The 18,586-nt window shown below is 44.9% G+C and overlaps 1 protein-coding gene across 1 annotated transcript in view; it reads right to left on the bottom strand.

Moving 5' to 3' along the window:
• The window catches only part of GIGYF2 (GRB10 interacting GYF protein 2), a 171,239-nt gene extending 162,198 nt beyond the window's left edge, over positions 1 to 9,041 (bottom strand). The window contains 1 exon segment of the mRNA XM_043999298.1: positions 8,958 to 9,041. The gene's annotated coding sequence lies outside the window, so the exon portion shown is untranslated.
• Positions 9,042 to 18,586: the final 9,545 nt, after the last annotated feature.

Below are 18,586 nucleotides of genomic sequence, written 5' to 3'. Positions count from 1 at the left end.
TCCCCCCCATCCTCTCCTCAGCTGTCAAACTGATCTACCTAAGTCTGAACATCACCCACCCACCCAATAAACTTCGCTGGCTCCCTATTACCACCAGCACAGAAACCCCTCTGTTTGTCCCCTTCCTGCCTTCAGCTTCTTACATCTTACTTCCCTACCCCCACCCACTCCTCCAGTATAGGGTGATCCAGTGACACTGGCCTCCTTGCTGCTCATCACACAAACTTTCCATCTCTGAATCCAGGCATTTTATTATTTGCCTGCCCTCCACCCCACCTCCATCTCTGCCTCCTGGTGTCTTTTGTTTTCCCTTCAAGTCTCAGAGTTAAGTCCCACCTTCTGCAAGAAGCCTGTCCCCAGTCCTCTTAAACCTTGGTGCCTTGCCTCTGAAGGTATGTGAGGTGTACCGGGTATTCGGGGAAAACTAGCACCTCTGGTAAGAGGGCTGCTCATCCACCTTTGGCTGTCCATCTTTTCACCCAACTCTCAGCCTGAGGCTTCAAGAAGCTGTAGCCCGGGCAGTGGCCATACCTAGGTAAAACCACCTCAGCAGAGGCTGAACCAGGCTGAGGGCCTCAAACCCATTTTGGGGGGGGGGGGAGAATCTACCCCAAGAAGCACTGTGAAGAACTTTCCCTGGAAGAATGGGCGGACAGAAACAATTTTGTTCCAAGGGGCAGCTGACTGCTTAGAGCTTGGTCAGACAAGACGCCAAGGTCACCCACTGTATCACAAGCTATTGGTCATCCTGACTTTTGCCACTGGACTCTGAGATGACTCAAGAAGAAAGAGTCAGGCTGTCAATTTTATGCAACTTGGCCTCACTTCAATCCACTTAGTTCGAGTCAAGACATCCCCTGTGATGGCATCAGTCCTCTTCAAAACAAAGGACAAACCACACCCCACCTTCCCTCTGAGATTACCCCCCCAATTTACCTGGTCTAGATCTGGTCTGTGCATAGCTGTGTGCATGCTGGCATTCCCATTAGGCTGTAAGCTGCCCTAGGAGTTGAGCAGGGATTGTTTCTTGCTTTCTTTGTATCGTGAACACTCAGCAGTGCTGGCACACAGTAAGCGTCCAGAGCAGGTATCAGAAAGCAGGCCTCTCCATCCTTTGTATCCCCAGCACTTGACAGTGCTGGCACACAGTAGGTAGAACCTCTCATTCTTCAAGAAGTTAGTTATTAAATGACCTAAAGCTTCATCGACTTAATCATTCCTCTATTATAAATACAAAAATTATTATTGCTGTAAAATCCAAGCTCAACCTCAACTGCCCAGTACACAAAGCCTAGAAGTAGATAGCCAGAAACGTAAAGGAATGTTTATGTCCTTAGTAGCCAAAGTACAGTTTATCATCATTAGTAGCAATAAGCGAAAGGTCTGAAAGCTGATGAAGCTAACCAGAATGAAGTATACTTGAATGCTAAAAGAAGTCATTTTGAAAACTACAAATATCGAAGGACAAAAAGTGAAGAAAATGTTACTAAGACCAACAGAAGCAACTTAGGCCTTCTGGCTGCTTTCAACCTCTGATTTAATCATTCTCCAGAAAGTTAGACGCCTAGGAGATCATGTAATGCTTCATTTTTATGAGGAAAAAAAGCAAAAAGAAAGCAAGTTAATATAAGAGACTAATTCAGGAAAACATACGCATATCCGGTAATCAGATTCGACAGAAGGTTGGATAGAGGCAGCTAGGTAGGTGGTGCTATGGATAAAGTGCTGTACCCACAGTCAGGAAGACCTGAATTTCAAATTCTCCCTCAGACAGTCATCAGCTATGTGACCCTGGGCAATAAGAACGGCTATAATAGCTGACATTTATTTATATAGAGAGGGCTGACTATGTGCCAGATACTATACTAAGCACTTTACAATCCATTATTGCATCTGATCCACACTACAACCCTCGGAGGTAGGCCCTATCATTATCCCCATTTTACAGTGAGGAAATTAAGGCAGACACAGGTTACGTGACTTGCCCAGGGTCATACAGCTAGTATGAGACTGGATTTTGGACTCAAGTCTACTTGACTTCAGGCCCAGCACTCTATCTACTGCACTACCCAAGGTCACTTAACCTCTGTCTGCCTTAGTTTGTTCACCTGTAAAATGAAAATATTAATAGCTTCTATCTCCGAGGATTGCTGTAAAGTTGAAATGACTGATTAGGTTTTTATAAACCTTAAAGTGCTAAAGAAATGCTAGCTGTTATGTCTATTGTTATTATCACAAAGATCTAGAACAGCAGTTCTCCAAGTCCAGGGATTCAGGGGTCCCTGAGACCTTTTCAAGATTCCACAAGGTGAAAACTACTCTCACAGTAATACAAAGAACGTTTTCATTTCCAATATGGCAGATATCAATAGATATCACCACACAAACAATAGTTCTATGTGTCCCAAATCATTTTTAAGTGGTAAGTAGTGTTGACACTACTGACCTACTGATCTACAGCAAAGCTCACACTGAAAAAGATCATAAGGAATCTTGAGCCATGCGGTTAAACTGCGTTGTGCGTACTCTATTTCCTAAGGAATGAAACACAAAAAAGGGCCACAAAAAATTTTCACCTCTGACATAGGCAGCCTCGAGATATCCAAAAACCAACATGTTAATGCCTCTTTTCACAGCTGATGGCAGATAATAACTCATTCATATGATGCTTTAAGACTTACAGAATTCTTTCTTTGCCACAATCCTTTGAGGTCAGCAACCTAAGTGTTCTCATCCCCATTCTATGAATGAGGAAAACCAAGGAATAGTAAGGTAAACTCACTTGCCAATAGACCCATCACTAATAAATGTCAGAACTGTGATCAAAAATCCAGGTTTCGGGGGCAGCTAGGTGTCCCAGTGGATAGAGCACCGGCCTTGGAGTCAGGAGTACCCGAGTTCAAATCCGGCCTCAGACACTTAACACTTACTAGCTGTGTGACCCTGGGCAAGTCACTTAACCCCAATTGCCTCACCAAAAAAAAAATTTTTTTAATTAAAAATAAAAAAATCCAGGTTTCCTGCTACCAGTCATCCTATGCTCCCTCTGCTATCCCATCTAGCCTCCTCCTGAAAAACCCAATTTCTCAATCACTTGACAATGGCAAGAGGACAAAGAAGTTAACATAAAAAAACAAACAAAAACAAAACAAAACAAAACAAAAAACAAACAAAAAAAAACCCTATAGAGTCTGATTCTGACATGTAAACTACCAATTAGATGAAAAACTGTTTAACATTTAGAGAACAGTTCATTCTTCTAAACAATATTTACTGAGTGAAATCCTTGTGATCTATATACAAACCTAGCCAAAATAATAAGAGCATGTTCTAGTGAAAGACTCAGGTCTAATCTCCACCTTACATACAACTATATAATTGGAACAATTCATTTACTCAGTTTTCCCATCTGCTTTTCTGAAAATTATTGACTCCAACCTCATGAAAAGGATCTTGTAAAAGGATAGCTACCCATGGAAAAGCACTTTGAACTCTGGAAAAAATGTGTTTCTACTAATCAGATCTCAAAAAGAAAAATTCATCATTTCGGTTCAGGTTTTGTTCACAGAATATGTGGTGATGTCTTCAATGCTTTTAGAAAATAACAACATTTTGTTGTTGGTCAGTCGTGTCAGTCAGGACCCCCATTTGGGGTTTTCTTGGCACAGATAGATACTCGAGTGGATAGCCATTTCCTTCGTCAGCTCATTTTACAGGTGAGGAAACTAAGGCAAACAGGGTGAAGTGACTTGCCCAAGATCACACAGCTAGCAAGTGTCTGGGGCAGGATTTGAACTCAAGATTAGTCTTCCTGCTTTCAGGCCTGGCACTCTATCCAATCTATCCACTGTGCCACCTAATTGCCCTTGTCTAACAATTAAATTTGTTTTGACACAACTGTTACTTCACTGGTAAAGGCAGCCAGGAGGAATTCCAATAACAAATTTATCTTAGAGAGTTAGATTGCCCAAAGCAGTGACAGACAAAATGACTTTCCCAGCTAGACACACACACCCAGTAACCATGTGTCCTGGGCCCAACTTGAAGCTTGGTCTTCCTGAGTAGAGGCCAGTTTGGAGGTTACAATTAATACAACTATATAAATAAAGAAAACTTTGTTATTATTGTCATTCATCGTTTTCAGTAGTATCCGACTCTTCGTGACCCCATTTGGGGCTTTCTTGGCAAAGATACTGGAGTGGCCCCAAGGTCCACACAGCCAGTAAGTGTCTGAGGCTAGATTTGAACACAAGAAGATGAGCCTTCCTGACTCCAGGAAGCCACTATGCCACCTAGCTGGGCAACAAAACTATTAAATTCTGGACAATGTTTGGTACCAACTGAAAAAGCTCATATCCAATTATTTCTTTTAACAGATGGAAAAATGTAAAGTTTAATATTATTTAAAATTGTTGTTATGTAGTTTATTATTCTCAGGAGATGACAGGGCAGATACTTGGCTGAATTCAAATCCAGCCTCACACACCATACCCAGAACAAATCACTTAACCCTGTTTGCCTTAGGTTCCTAATCTGTAAAATGAGCTAGAGAAGGAAATGGCAAGCCACTCCAATATCTGACAAGAAAGCCCCAAATGGTATCACAAAGAAGCAAACAACAACCACCACCAGGAGATATGCTTTCTTGAATTCAATTGTGAAATAGGACGCAAGAAGCAGCACTGGTTAATGTAAGTACAACTAAAGAAAACTTCAGGCTCCCTAAATACATCTTGAACATTTTCACTAGGCTGACCTAACAGCAATCCCTATCCCTAGGACCCCACAAAGAAAGACATTACCTCTAAGGAGAAATATCTACTTTGCTGAGGTACTTTCTATAACTCACAGAGCACCCCTAAGCTATTTATTTGGCTCTGCCTGTAAATAAAAAAAGGAGTTCTTCATCAGCAACTTTGATTTAAAGCCTGAACAACAGATTGTGTGTCTCTAGAACCAAAGTATTCATGAGAAATGCCTGAATACCAATACCCAAGAATGTTAAACCAATCCAGATTGCTGAAGGAGAAAAACCAATCCAGAATGTGAAGGAGGAAAAACTGGGCACTTTACACTTCCAAAAGATCAGGATTAACATCGACATTATTTCTCTTCTGTAGTTTCAGTCTAACAGTAATATTTCTATTACAATTCATATAGAAATAAAAAGGAAAGCAAGAAGTATCTAATCGCCAAGCCAGATACTTAAAAACAATGATAAACATGGAAATGACACTGATCTTTTCAGTCAAACTCACATAGCTAAATTACTGTCAACAGATATTTTTCAAAGACAATGTACAAAAACAGTTTACAATTATTTAGGAATGTAGAAAAATGGTTTATCAAATAAGCATAATGAGGAAAAAATCAGTATACATTGCAATGACAACAATGTTATGCTTCTACATTTTTAAAATGCAATTTAAAAGAGGGACCTTTCTAAATCACTAATGCTCCTTTACAGCTATCTTTCAAATAAGGAGCTCTTCTACCTGCATGGTGCACAAATATTCCCATCTTTACAAGCTTCTGTAGCAAGTCAATTATTTTGACTTATGCAATGGAAATGAAATGACAGAAGAAAAATGAATGAACTCTAATTTGTCAATAACAAAGTATTTATACTACAAATCAAGGATGCAAAAATCTATCATGAGAAGGAGAATATTGTATTTAACACCAATCAATATCAGAAAGATACACACAAATTGGAAATCAAGATGTTATTTTAAAAAAAATAATACATCTGCATTAAAGTAAAAATAACTGGTTGAACTTAAGAAATAACTCCAAATGACAAAACTCTAGGAGCAAAATAAACTCAATACAAAGGAAGATTTCTCTGACAAAATCCTACATTCACCATAAAGGCAGTCAAGTCAGCTGAAAGAGACCCTAAAACCTTTCAAAGGAGACTTCATAAAAACATGGTAAAGAGCAATTTTTTTACCAACTCAAGAAAGGCTGTATGAGCTAAAATGCAGCCAACTAGAATGAACAACATAAACACATTCTGGCTATATTCATTAAGTAATCTAATTTTGCAAGACAAAGATACCCACTAAATGCCTCCCACATGTTCAGTGTAGTCTATATTTTGAACTGTAGAATTACTAGCAAGTCTTCTCCCCAGTACACCCCCTCAAAAGATTCCTTCAGTAGGTGGCTATTCCTGAAAAACACCAGTAACAGTATAGCATCAGTCTCATTAAAAGTACTTTTTATTAGAGACCAAGTAGCTTCAAAGAGTCTGACAAACCAGTCCACACCAATTTCGTTGATGTCCTACCTCAATTTAATAAGCATTTTGAGTTTTTTCCCAATAAAAAATTTTGATAGTCAAACAAATCCACATATCTAGAATTTGACTGCCCTATAAAAGGGTACTGGGGAAAGAGGGAAGGGGCAGGGGGGTTAATAGAGAGAAAACAAACCCCACCCAAACAAAAGAAGCTAAGTTATAGGGGGAGGACCTAAGTTTCATATTGAAAAGGAAAGGGGTAGACCAGATCAACTCCTTAAGGCTCTCCAGCCTCCCATTCTTCCTAGATAGCTTACACAACAGTCAATACGAATTTGGCACCTACTCTACTACACAATACATGAACAACTTTCCAAACTTATACAAATCTATCCATTGGCTCTCCCAAGCCCAACTCATGAGTAATTATTTCAAAATTTGAAAAGAAATTCTCAAGTGCCAAAATTACATGAACTCTCATTTCCAGTAAAATCGGTGCCGTTTACTAACACAATTCTCAGAATTAAATGTCAGTGGAATCAGGTCAATTTTCCAGGGACATCCCACTGAAATTGTTTCCTGGTGTCAGGTCTGATGAGAAACTCTTGATGCAACAGCCAAGTCTATATACCAGTTTGTCCACTCTGCAAGCTGCTACGGTAACTGCTAAAAACACATAAAAATGTCAGTAAGAGAAATCACTTGTTATTTACCTGCAGAAAGCGATGATGCCCAGAAAGAATTCTAGAAACAAACCAAAGTTTAAAAAAGGAGGGGTTTTTTTGGTAAAAGCAAATACATATTTTAAAAGGACTACTCTACAACAGTGAATAAGTTAAATAAATATAACTTGCTCTTCTCCAGTAATTAAAACAAAATTGGACATCAATACTACCTGCCATCTGACACAGACTGGAGAGTAACATATTCCAGTCTTACCTTTTTGAAGGCAAAATCAGATTATTTACCTTGGGGAGAGAGGAACCTCCCACCACCACCAAAAAGAAGAGTTTTAGGCGTTCTGACTTTCACTACCACAAAATGCTGAACAATATGGAGGACTATTATTACTACAGAAGCTGAATTCTTTCGAAGGCAAGAGTTCTTTTCCAGTGCACTCCTTCACGAATGCCATTTGAGGCCTTGTCTCCCAGCACACTGGATAAATTTCAGAGCCAATGAGGAAGGACGGTATTTTCTTATTTTTCTTCTTATAATTTTATTATTCTCAGGAGATGACAGGACATCAGGACTGCCCCAGAGTCTTCACCCTGGCTCTGGGACCCCTCAGGCAAGTAGAGTAATTCCTATGACCCCTTCTCAGAAGGTTTTTAAATGCACATAACAACATTTATAGGATTACAGGGGAAACTAGCTAACTAGCTGCAATACTAAAATACAGCTATTAAGTTATTTCCAAAACAAAACAAGAAAAGTTCACGGACCCCAGCTTAAAAAAAACCCTGTTCCAGGAGAAAGGATCCTATCCTGGGCACCAGAGAAGCAGGGATGAAATCAGGCAAGGGAGAACACCTGAGTTCAAATCCCACCTCTGCCCCACTGCCACGTGACCATAGGCAAGCGCCTTCCCCTCCCGGGGGACCTCAAGCCCCTTGGGTTCCACACCGGAGGTGGTTTTCTAGGTGTCATCTCCCGCAGGTCCCCGGCCGTCAGACTGGACGAGCTTCCCGAGGTCCCCTCCAGCTCTCAATCCACCTGACACCTCAGCAGGGTCGGGCGAGTCCCCCTGACCCCGGGGGCGGGGGTGGTCTCCTACTTCTGACCCTCGGAGCAAGCACAGACCCCCAGGGGAAATCGGACTGCAGGCGCGGTATGGGGTCCTGGGTGCGAATCCCGGCGTGTTACCTGTGAGGGCCCAGAGGTGAGTTCCCGCTTAGTGGCCTTGGGCAAGTCATCAAACCTCCCTAGGACTCAGGGTCCTCCTAGGCTCCTCCTCTACCTGGGTGACCTTGGACTAGAGGCAGCTGGCGGTCCAGTGGACAGAGTCGGGGAGACCTGAGTTCAAGTCCGGCTCAGACACTCACGAGCTGGGTGACCCTGGGCGAGTCACTCGATGCCTCTGCCTGCCTCAGTGTCCCCATCTGTAAAATGGGGGTGGTCAGTCGGAAGGCTGGGAGGACCGAGCGGGACAACAGCTGGACAGCGCTCTGCGAATGCCGGCCGGCGGGCGGGAGCCCCGGGCCCCCGGCCTGACCGTGGGGAAAGCACCTTGGGCGCGCGCCAACGAAACCCGGGCCTCAGTTTCCCCCTCGGTGAGGAGGAGGGGGCGGCCTCGCGCAGCCCCCGCCCGCCGGCTGGGTGACCTTGGGCCGGCGCCGGCCCCCCCGCCCGCCCGCCTCAGTTTCCCCGCCCACCCCCAGCGGCCGCAGCGCCGGGCGGGGCTCGCTCCCAGGCCCGGCCCGGCCGCAGCCGCGGGCCCCCCGCCCCCGCCGCCCCCTCCCCGACGGACCGGACGGGCGGGCGCGGGCAGCGCTCGGGCAGAGGCCGCCGCGGCGGCCCCGGGCGCCTGACGTGTCCCTCGGCCGCCAGCCCGAGGCGAGCCCGGGGCTGCCGGGGCGGCCTGAGAGCGGGCCCGCCGGCGACGGGGGCGGCGGCGGCGGGTGGGCGCGGGCCCGGGCCCCGGGCTCCGGGCGGCAGCGGCGGGTTGCGCCCGGCAGGGCCCCGGGCAGCGAGGAGGGCGGGCGCCGGTTACCTGCGGTCCCGGACGGAGAGTCTCTCGGAGTCCCAGTCAGCCCTCAGCCCCGACAACACAAGATGGCCGCCACGTCGCTGCGCGCCGGCACGTGACGTGACGCGGCGCAACTCGACGCAATGCAAGGCGACGGGATAAGACCGGACGCGCCGCCCCCTCCCTGCTTTCCTTCGGGGCCGAAGCCCGGATGCCCCGAAGCGAGGCGGGGGTGGGGGGGGACGCAGGCGCACTGACCGCTCTCGACGCCAAGGCGGCCATCTTGTCAGCTCCGTGCCCGACCTCGAGACGAGTGACTCACGCTCCGGGAAGCCAATCCGGATTCGGCTCTCTCCATTCCCGGAGCCGGGCTTTATTCTGGGGCTGGAACTGCAAGGAGCAAACGGAGGCATGAAAACAAAGGCCTTCCAGTCCAGCCCCCTTCCTTTGACGGAGGAGGAAACTGAGGCACAGAGAAGCCCGGTGTTGCCCAAGGTGCTCCAGAGACAAGTGTTAAATCCGGGTTCCCAGACTCCCGGTTCTCCTGCCCGCCCCACCCCCTCCGTCGATCCCGTTGTTAGCCAATTTATTCATTTTAAAAATGTTTCATTTTAAAAGCCGCCCTTTAAAGTAGAGTGGAAGTTAGCCGAACTCAACTTTTATAAATGGAGAAACTGAGGCTCAGCGTCACATGACAGGTGGCATCATGCATCCCGGCAGAATGGACCAGGAGGCCAGATCTCTCCCAACTCAACGGTCCAGTGCGCTTTCCACTTCCCTGTCCCTAGAGGAGCCTGGCATCTGGGTGGCACTGGGCCCGGCGTCAGACGCGCACCAGCTACGTGACCCTGGGCAGGTCACTTGACTCTCTGCCTCAGTTTCCTCATCTCTCAAATGAGTTGGAGAAGCAAATGGCCAACACTCCAGCGTCTGTGCCGAGAAAACCCTGAGTGGGGTCACAGAGCGTCCGAGGTGACCAAACAACGGCAACAGGAGAAGGATAACTCCCTGCCCTGTGGCGCCCCTATAGATCCCGTTCAGGTAACCCGCCAGTCAAGAATTTATTAAGCACCTACTGTAGGCAAGGTAATTAACAAGCTTCTCTTTAACCCCCTCTCTTGTGCCAGGCACCGTGCTGGGGGCTAGGAGTATGAATGCAAAGAATAGCAATCCTCTGGGGCAGCTAGGTGGCGCAGTGGATAGAGCACCGGCCCTGGAGTCAAGAGGACCTGAGTTCAAATATGACCTCAGACACTTAACACTAGCTGTGTGACCCTGGGTAAGTCACTTAACCCCCATTGCCTCACCAAAAAACAAAAACAAAAAGAATAGCAGTCTTCCCTAAAAGAAGGGCCTGTTCTCTTTGGGAGGCCACGAGGCCACCCATACCAAGCAAACACAAGGTAATTTTTGTGGCAAAGCATTAGCAGCTGGGAGAATCACAAAAGGCTTCCTGCAGGAGGCAGCACCTGAGCTGAGTAAGACTGACCACGATTTTTGACTGGGAGTTTAAATTCACATTATGCAGGGGCAAACTGGATAGTCTGTGAACTTCCCTGCCTCCCTTTTGGTATTTATGTTGTCCCTTTTCCCTTTAAAAAAAGATGAATGCCTTTTGTTTTTACATCACATACTTTGGGGATATTGCCCTCACTTCCCCCAACATGAGCCTTACTTTTTTTTCTTTTTTTTTTTTTTTAGTGAGGCAATTGGGGTTAAGTGACTTGCCCAGGGTCACACAGCTAGTAAGTGATAAGTGTCTGAGGTCGGATTTGAACTCAGGTCCTCCTGAATCCAGGGCTGGTGCTCTATTCACTGCACCACCTAGCTGCCCCATTACTTTATTTTTAAATTTATGGAATAAAGCAAGCATTTCAATAACATAGTACATTTAAAAAAATGATTGTATATGAAACCGCAAACCTACTCTGCACAACTTGCTCTTCCTTTCAAATATACAACAAAATTATTGGGGAAATTTTTTTTCTTCCCTCCAGATGTCTACTGTTAGACACAAATAGGTGCGTATGTATGTATATGTAAAATTATCCTCTGCATACTTCTATTTATCAGCTCTCTCCCTGGATGTAGGCAGAGTCTTTATGTGTCCTTTATAGTTACTTTGGGGATTGATAATAGTCCAAATGATTTATTTGTTCAAAGTCGTTCTTAAAACAATATTGCTAGGGGGCAGCTAAGTGGTGTACCAGCCCTGGAGTCAGGAGGACCTCAGTTCAAATCCGGCCTCAGACACTTATCACTTACTAGCTGTGTGACCCTGGGCAAGTCACTTAACCCCAATTGCCTCACCAAAAAGAAAAAGAAAAAAAAATATTGCTATTACTGTATAAAATGTTCTCTTGGTTCTGCTCATTTTGCTCTTCATTATTTCATGCAAGTCTTCCCATGTTTTTCTAAAATCATTGAGATGGTCATTTAATATAATTTTATTTTTTTTAAATTAGTTCTGCAAAGATTGTGTCTGACTGTATATGCACCATTCTGCATCTGCAGTCCCCCTCCCCTCCAAAGAAAGATGGTGATCTGATTCTGTCCTTCCTTCTTGGTGCTAAGTGATCTTTTTGACATCATTGTTATCGTTGAGTATCTCAGATTCCCGGTTGGTTCTGCTTACTTCACTCTCTGCATACAAGTCTTCCCCGGGTTTCCCCAAGTTCCTCACATTTCTAGTTTCTCCTTTCTTACAGTGTCTAGGTTCGAACCCTGCTTCTCACCATGAACATTGACTTAGCCTCTGAGTCCTCCAGAACCAAGGGCTAAATTTAGGAAATGAGGCCAGTGTTTTCCCCCTACCTAATAAACAACAACACAAATGCAGCAGCAACATAGCTCCTATTTCTCTAGTCTGTTCAGATTTACACAGCACTTTTCTGAATGCAATAGGGAAGAGGCAAAGCAGAAAGGCCCATCTGGTCAACACCCTGTTGTTAATAATTTTATTAAAACATTGTTTCCATTCCTGGTGTCTTCTCCCTAAAAAAAAAAAAGCCCCAAACCTTCAATGACTCCCTTTTGCCTGTCAAATTAAATTCTCACAATTCACATTATAGTAGCATTTAGAACTTTAAAGTATCTTACAGGTCATTTAGTATAACCCTCTCATGTTGCAGGTAAAATGGGGCCTGGAAAAGTTAAATGTTTGGTTTAATCTCACATATGCAGTAAATCAGGATTTGAACCCAGGACCATGGACCCCAGGTCTTGCCCTGTGTCCACCACGGCCTTTCATTTCAGATGTGTAAAACTTAATGCCCAACAAAAATCAATAATTCAATAAATATTCAAAATAAAAACAGTGGTTTTATTATATAAAACCCAAGTTTTGTTTTGTTTTTGACAAGATTGAACCAGATGAATTAACAAAAAAGCTTCCTTGGAAATTCAGTGCCCAGCCCAAGTATAGGCAATTTGTCCCTCCTGAACATAAACTCCTTGAGGGTTATGACTGTTTTTCTTTGTATCCCTGGCTATTGGCACAGTTCCTCAAACATAATAAGAGTTTGATTAAATGCTTGTTAACTGACTGCCTGACTGACTCCAGAGTCTTCCCCAATTTCCTTTTGTTTTTGTTTTTGTTTTTTTTTGTCTGGTTGGTTGGTTGTTTGTTTGTTTTAGTGAGGCAGTTGGGGTTAAGTGACTTGCCCAGGGTCACACAGCTAGTAAGTGTTAAGTGTCTGAGGCCGAATTTGAACTCAGGTCCTCCTAACTCCAGGGCCGGTGCTCTATCCACTGCGCCGCCGGGCTGCCCCTGCCCCAGTTTCCTTTTAAAGACAATTCCACATTGTGAGCACAGTGAAATATTACTAGGTCAGACAAAATGGTGAATCTAAGAGAATTCGATGAAACATGGGGAGACTTATATGTAATGATACAAAGGGAAGGGAGGGAAGGAGGGAGGGAATGAGTGAGGAAGGGAAGAAGGAAGAAGGAAGGAAGGGAAGGAGGGAGGAAGGAGAGAGAAGGGGGGGTTGGAAAAGCATTTTTAATGCTTTGACTTTAACAAATACAAGCACTAGTGATACAAACTGAAAAGCAAAGATTGTGCCTGTCCTTAAGGAGATTACTTCTTAGTGGGAAGAGACAAAATACAGAGGGGAGTGGAGGCCCAGAAAGAGCATTTTGGTTTCAGAAGATACTGGGCTGGTGAGCAGAGAGCTAAGGGAGTAGAATATAGACATACCTTATCTAGGAGCGATAGCAGGATTAATAATAGTAATAATAGCAGTAATAACAATAACAGCATGTGTGTAGTGCCTTCAGGTTTGCAAAGTGCTTTATAAATCTCATCTCATTTTATCCTCACAACATCCCTGGGAGGTAGGTGCTATTAGTGTACTCATTTTGTAGATGAGGAAACTGAGGCAAACATCAGTTAAGTGACTTGCCTAGAGTCAAACAGCTAGGAAGCATCTGAAGTCAAATTTGAACTCAGGTCTTCCTGGTTCCCAAGAATAAAACAGTCCTGAACAGCACCACAAGCCTAATGCCTGAACCGAGCCCCAGAAAAGAGTAGAGAAAGTGTGCTGAACTTGCTGAAGCCCAGTTTTCAGAGGTGGGGGGCTTAGGGTTCTGAATAGTGTGTGTTTTTCCTCTCTGGATATTGGTTGGTTTAGCCCAATTGCTTCGTTTTTCCTTTCTTTTTTGTCTTTGCCACAAGGAATGACTTGGCTAGATGGCTAAGGAAGAGATCAAGAATCTCTTCAGAAATAAACGTGTTTGAACAACAAAAAGGCATGAATTAAAATTTACAAATTAAACCTGAGTACATCTTTTTCAAAGGAAAAGAAAACTGGAGACACAGCCTAAGGTCACTGGTGATTCTGCGGTGGTGGATCCTTTCCTCAAGGCCCTATCTGGCCGCTCTCTCCTGTCTTCTGCATCTTTTGAGGGATGGGGCAGGAGGGGAGGGGAAGGTTTGCCAAGTGAACCATCCAGCTAAAGGAGGCTCAGTCCACTTCTTTCTACTATATAAATAAGTGATGAAGTCAATATTGACATAAAAGAACTCCAGTTCTTTTATTCCAGCTTGCTTGGTGCCATTTTTTTCTTTCTCTTTTTTCTTCTCCAGCAATGATTTCATTGGTGTGAGGAACTCCTGGGGGGAGGGCAGGAGCCCCGGGAGGTCTAGTGATTTGCCAAGGATGACACAACCAGGAAGTGGCCAAGGTTGGACGTGAATCTGACCACTCCTGACTTAGGACGGCAGAGTCCCTGCCTCTTTACTCCATGTAATTTCACAGTGCTCCAAGCTTAGTAGGGCTTCCATTTCGGAAAAAAAAAAAGCCCGAAAAAAGATTCCGAGTCACCAGATCACAGACCAACATTTCTCCTACAACACAAGCTATGAAACTTGGTCTGTTGTCTTTGGGAATAACATTAGCCCAAGTCTGTAAGAACCTCAGAGGCCGAATTGTATCTAAACAACGATCCATGCCCTCTGACGTGTTGCCAACATCTAATCCTCATGATCCCCATAGACTTCCTTCTCTAATCAATTAACCCCAGTGGCTCCCTCTCCCCTCCAGGATCAATGATCAAATCCTCTGTTTGACATTCAGAGCTCTTCAGAGCTTGGCCCCCTCCTACTTTCCCAGTCTTCTTACATCTTACTCCCCCCACATACTAAGCCAGCCAGGGACACCAGCCTCCTTGTTGTTCCTCAACGTGGCACCCCATTTCCTGACTGGCCATTTTGACCCCCATGCCTAGAATTCTTCCCCTCCTCCTCACTTCCTCCTGGCAGAGTCCCAGGTAAAATCCCACCTTCAGGGGCATATGGGGTATGCAGGGAGGACTAGCGCCTCTGGTGTGAGGACTGCTCGGCCACCTTTGGTGTCCACCTTCGCCCAACTCTCACCTGTGGCTCCAAGAAGCAGTAGCGTGGGCAGCAGCCACAGCCCCGTGAAACTGTAGCGGAGGGGCCTCAGACCTGTCTGTGAGTTAGGAGGGTATCTGCCTCAAGCATGGGAAGACTTCCCTGCTGGCATGGGCAGATGGGAACAATCTGTTCGACCAGCCAGGAAAGCAGCTGAACCAGGCACTGGGGAACCTTGTAGCTTAGTCAGATCCACGGCATCAGAAACATTCTCCAATGGATTCTGGAGGAGAGAGTGAGGCTGACCACTGTGCAGCTCTGCCTTACTTAAATCCAATTCACTCCAGTCAAGACAAGTGAAGGACAAACAACGAAATCTCCACCTCCTGCAGGAAATCCATACCAGTCCTTAATGCCTGGATCCTCCCCGAGATTATCTCCAGCGCATCCCATTTTGTACATAGTTGTTTCCCCAATAAACTATGAACTCCTTGAGAGCGGGTGGGGGGAGGGGGTTGTCTGGGGCCTTTCTTGGTCTTCCCAAGCCTGGAGCAGTGGCTGCCCCTGAGGAGCTCCTAACATTGCCATCTCCCCTTCATGGGAGGATCTCAAACAGTCCGATTTCATGCCTCCCTCAACAAACCTCTCCAACCACTGATACTTGGCTTGATCTTGCTGAGCTATGACTAGCATACTTCCATCCCCTTATACTCCCCCCATCCTAGTGATTCTGATCCCCAGCTATTCACTGGGAACTCTGCTGCCCATACTCAATGTGTCAATGCCACTCAGTCTCATCTATCTACCTCAGCCAGACCCTGTTCAGGTCTCACTCTAGATAGCCTCACCTCTTCCACTGCCCTCAGGAATGCCTACTGCGTAATCAGCCAGCTTCATTTCATTTTTGGCCTCTTCCTTGCCCAAGCCTGAGATCCTTTAGCCCTCATTGAGTCTCTCTCTCAGATATTACTTCCCTTAACACCCTTTCCAGTGGTGGCTGTACTCTCTCATACCCACCCACCACTTGTGGTTGGGAGTCAGAATATCCTTTGTTTCCCATTTCCACCTCCAATAAGCACCCTCTCCTCCTTTAAGGTTCACTCACTCTGGTGGTTTCTGTTTGTAGACTCCTGGTCTCCTTCCTTTTTCAGTAAGATCAGTGCCTGCCTCAGTTTTTCTCTCCTGCTCAGCTCTTATCCTGTTACAAGGGAACATCACCACTGATACCCCTTCAAAAATGCTGAGTCTACTTGGTTCCTATGCCCTATTCTTCCTCCCCACCTAAAGTACACACCATGGTCATACCCCAGCGTTGCTATCACACCTGTGTTCCATCCCCATGTTTATAAACTTCCAAATTCCTTTAATTGATCATAATCATGTTATCATTTCATCTTTCCTCCATGTTTTATCATCTTCCATGTGGCCCCATTTTCTCCATGCCTTACTTCTTTTCCAGGCCATTAGCCCTGTCCTGGCTATGCTTCTTCTCTATCTCAACCGCTCGCTAAACTAACTCAATTCAACACTCCACCTTCAATTCCCTTTGCCACTTGTGCCATTGCAGATCACACCTTGCCGAGTCTCCAACCTGTTTCATTCTCAGCATTGGCCCCCTTTGCTCTATTCATGTATTAAAATGTGTCAACTGGCTCATTACAAATTTTTCTTTGAAGTGATCTGCCCTGGGCCCTGACTGAAGCAAAGCAAATATTCTATTCCTCCCTAAATCATTCACTGTTCCACTTTTCACAATGGATATTACAAACCGTCTCTTCTCAAGCCTCATCTGCCATACCTTTACTCTCTTCATTATGAATCTCACCTCATGCTTCAATGAAAAAAATAATGAGGCCCTTCCAAGAACTCCCTCTTCTCTCTTCCTCCTCATCTCACCTCACCTCATTTAGACATCTTCCTCCAGTGTATCCTGCTTCACTCTGTTCTCAGATGAAGAGGCTGCCTTTCTCCTTGCCAAGGAAAACACTTCTATATTCACCCTTGATCCCATCACCTCCTGACTTATCTAGAAAATTGTCTCCAAAATTGACCCCACTCTTATCATTCACCTTCAGTTCTTTTGCATCCCTTGAGATCCCTTGTGTCTTGAACAAAGCTACAGATGACAAGTGGCAGATAGGAGAAAGGAGTATGGTTTCCAGATAGGGGATAGGCAATACAAACTTGTAAAGGTGGGATTTGGAATGTTTGATGACAGGGAGATCTGGTGAGGCCATTTGGACTACAAGAGAAAGTGTATGAAAGGGAGTAATAGGAAACACTTCTGAAAAAGTAGAGAAACTTTGGTCAAATGCTAATGCTAAACAGGGAGTATTCAATACATCCCTGCCTGCTTCCTGTGACCTTGTAAGTACTAGAAGTCCGGAGGGCCTGGTTCTGTTGGTCAGAGCCAGTTAGTGAAAGGGGGGCAGGCATTTCTGCCTCAGACATTACCACCCAGGAGAAAATGAGACTAAACCCTGTGCTGGCTGGCCAATGAGCAGAGCTGAAGTGAAAAATAATCATGTGTGTTCAGCACTCCCAGAAACTGCTTCATGTTCTGATGAGGTTTAAATCTCTACCTCCTGGATGGGTAAAAACAAAAAAAGGGAGCTGTAAGTTAAGCTATAGTCCTATTTCAAATCTTTCTATCAATGCGTTTTGTGAGTCTCCAGTGTTTAGTGTTTCTTGTGTGTGGGAAATAAATAGGTGTCCCCTGCCTGATTCATACTGTATATCTGAGCACCTTTCTACAATCCTTTTGGGAAAAGACAGAGTGTTGGGAAGACTCTACACATGAACCAAAGGCTCAATCTTAAGCATTTTCTCAAGGGCTTCCTCTGAGTTAAAGAGTGTGAGAGACTATTTCTCATCAGAGGACAAGCTTCTCCCAGGATTGACATCAGTGTGGGCATCCAGTGATAACATGCCCTCAGTGAAGAGGGAGAGAGCAGTTAGTCTGAGTGCAGTGTGTGTAAATTCTATTCACATCATTCCCTTGACCCATCGGTCGGGAAACCCTGTCAGACAAGGAAATGACGGAGTTGTTAATGAGGCCATGATGACTCTGGGATTGATGCTTGCTTTTCTAGCCATTCACTAACTTAAATGATACATGATTCAAGGCTCAAACCTCATTTGCGTAAGACTCTCAGAATTGGTGGAAAGGAATTACTTGATGATCCATGTAAGCACAGATGTGTGAGGCATGGAATTGGGGAGAGCTTGGCTTTGAGAGAAGAGACTTGTGGTTATAGATTCTCTTCAGGGAGAGGTCCCTGAAGTCTGGAAAGAAGCCAACCAGTGAAGTCAGCACTTCAATTGTGTCTTTATCCCCAGTTTAGTATGCTAGAGACTTTGGGGGATTCCCCCTTGGGTGAGACCTGAGATTCTCGTTCTCATTCATTCTCATTCTTTTCTCTCTCCTCTCTCCTCTCTCTGTCTCTGTGACTGTCTCTATCAGTCTCTGTCTGTCTTTGTCTCTGCCTGTCTCTCTGTCTGTTTCTCTGTCTCTTTGTCTCTGTCTCTCTGTCTCTGTCTGTCTCTATCTGTCTCTCTCCTCTCTCTCTGTCACTTTCTCTGTTTCTCTGTCTCTGTCTCTCTATGTTTCTCTCTGTCTGTCTCTGTCTCTGCCTATCTCTGTTTGTCTCTGTCTCTCTGTTGCTTTCTTTCCTGGGCTAAGATATCTTGTTTATGTTGTTTCCAATGGGAGAGCTCATTCACTCTGTGTATTTTCTGTTTTTGTTTTTTAATCACCAGTGCACATTCTCTGATTTTTGTTTGTTATCAGCTTGGATAAAATAATTTTATTTGCTAT

Source organism: Dromiciops gliroides, chromosome 4 (genome assembly GCF_019393635.1).
Source record: "Dromiciops gliroides isolate mDroGli1 chromosome 4, mDroGli1.pri, whole genome shotgun sequence".
Classification (NCBI taxonomy): Eukaryota; Metazoa; Chordata; class Mammalia; order Microbiotheria; family Microbiotheriidae; genus Dromiciops; species Dromiciops gliroides.
This window is presented reverse-complemented; position numbering and strand designations above follow the sequence as displayed.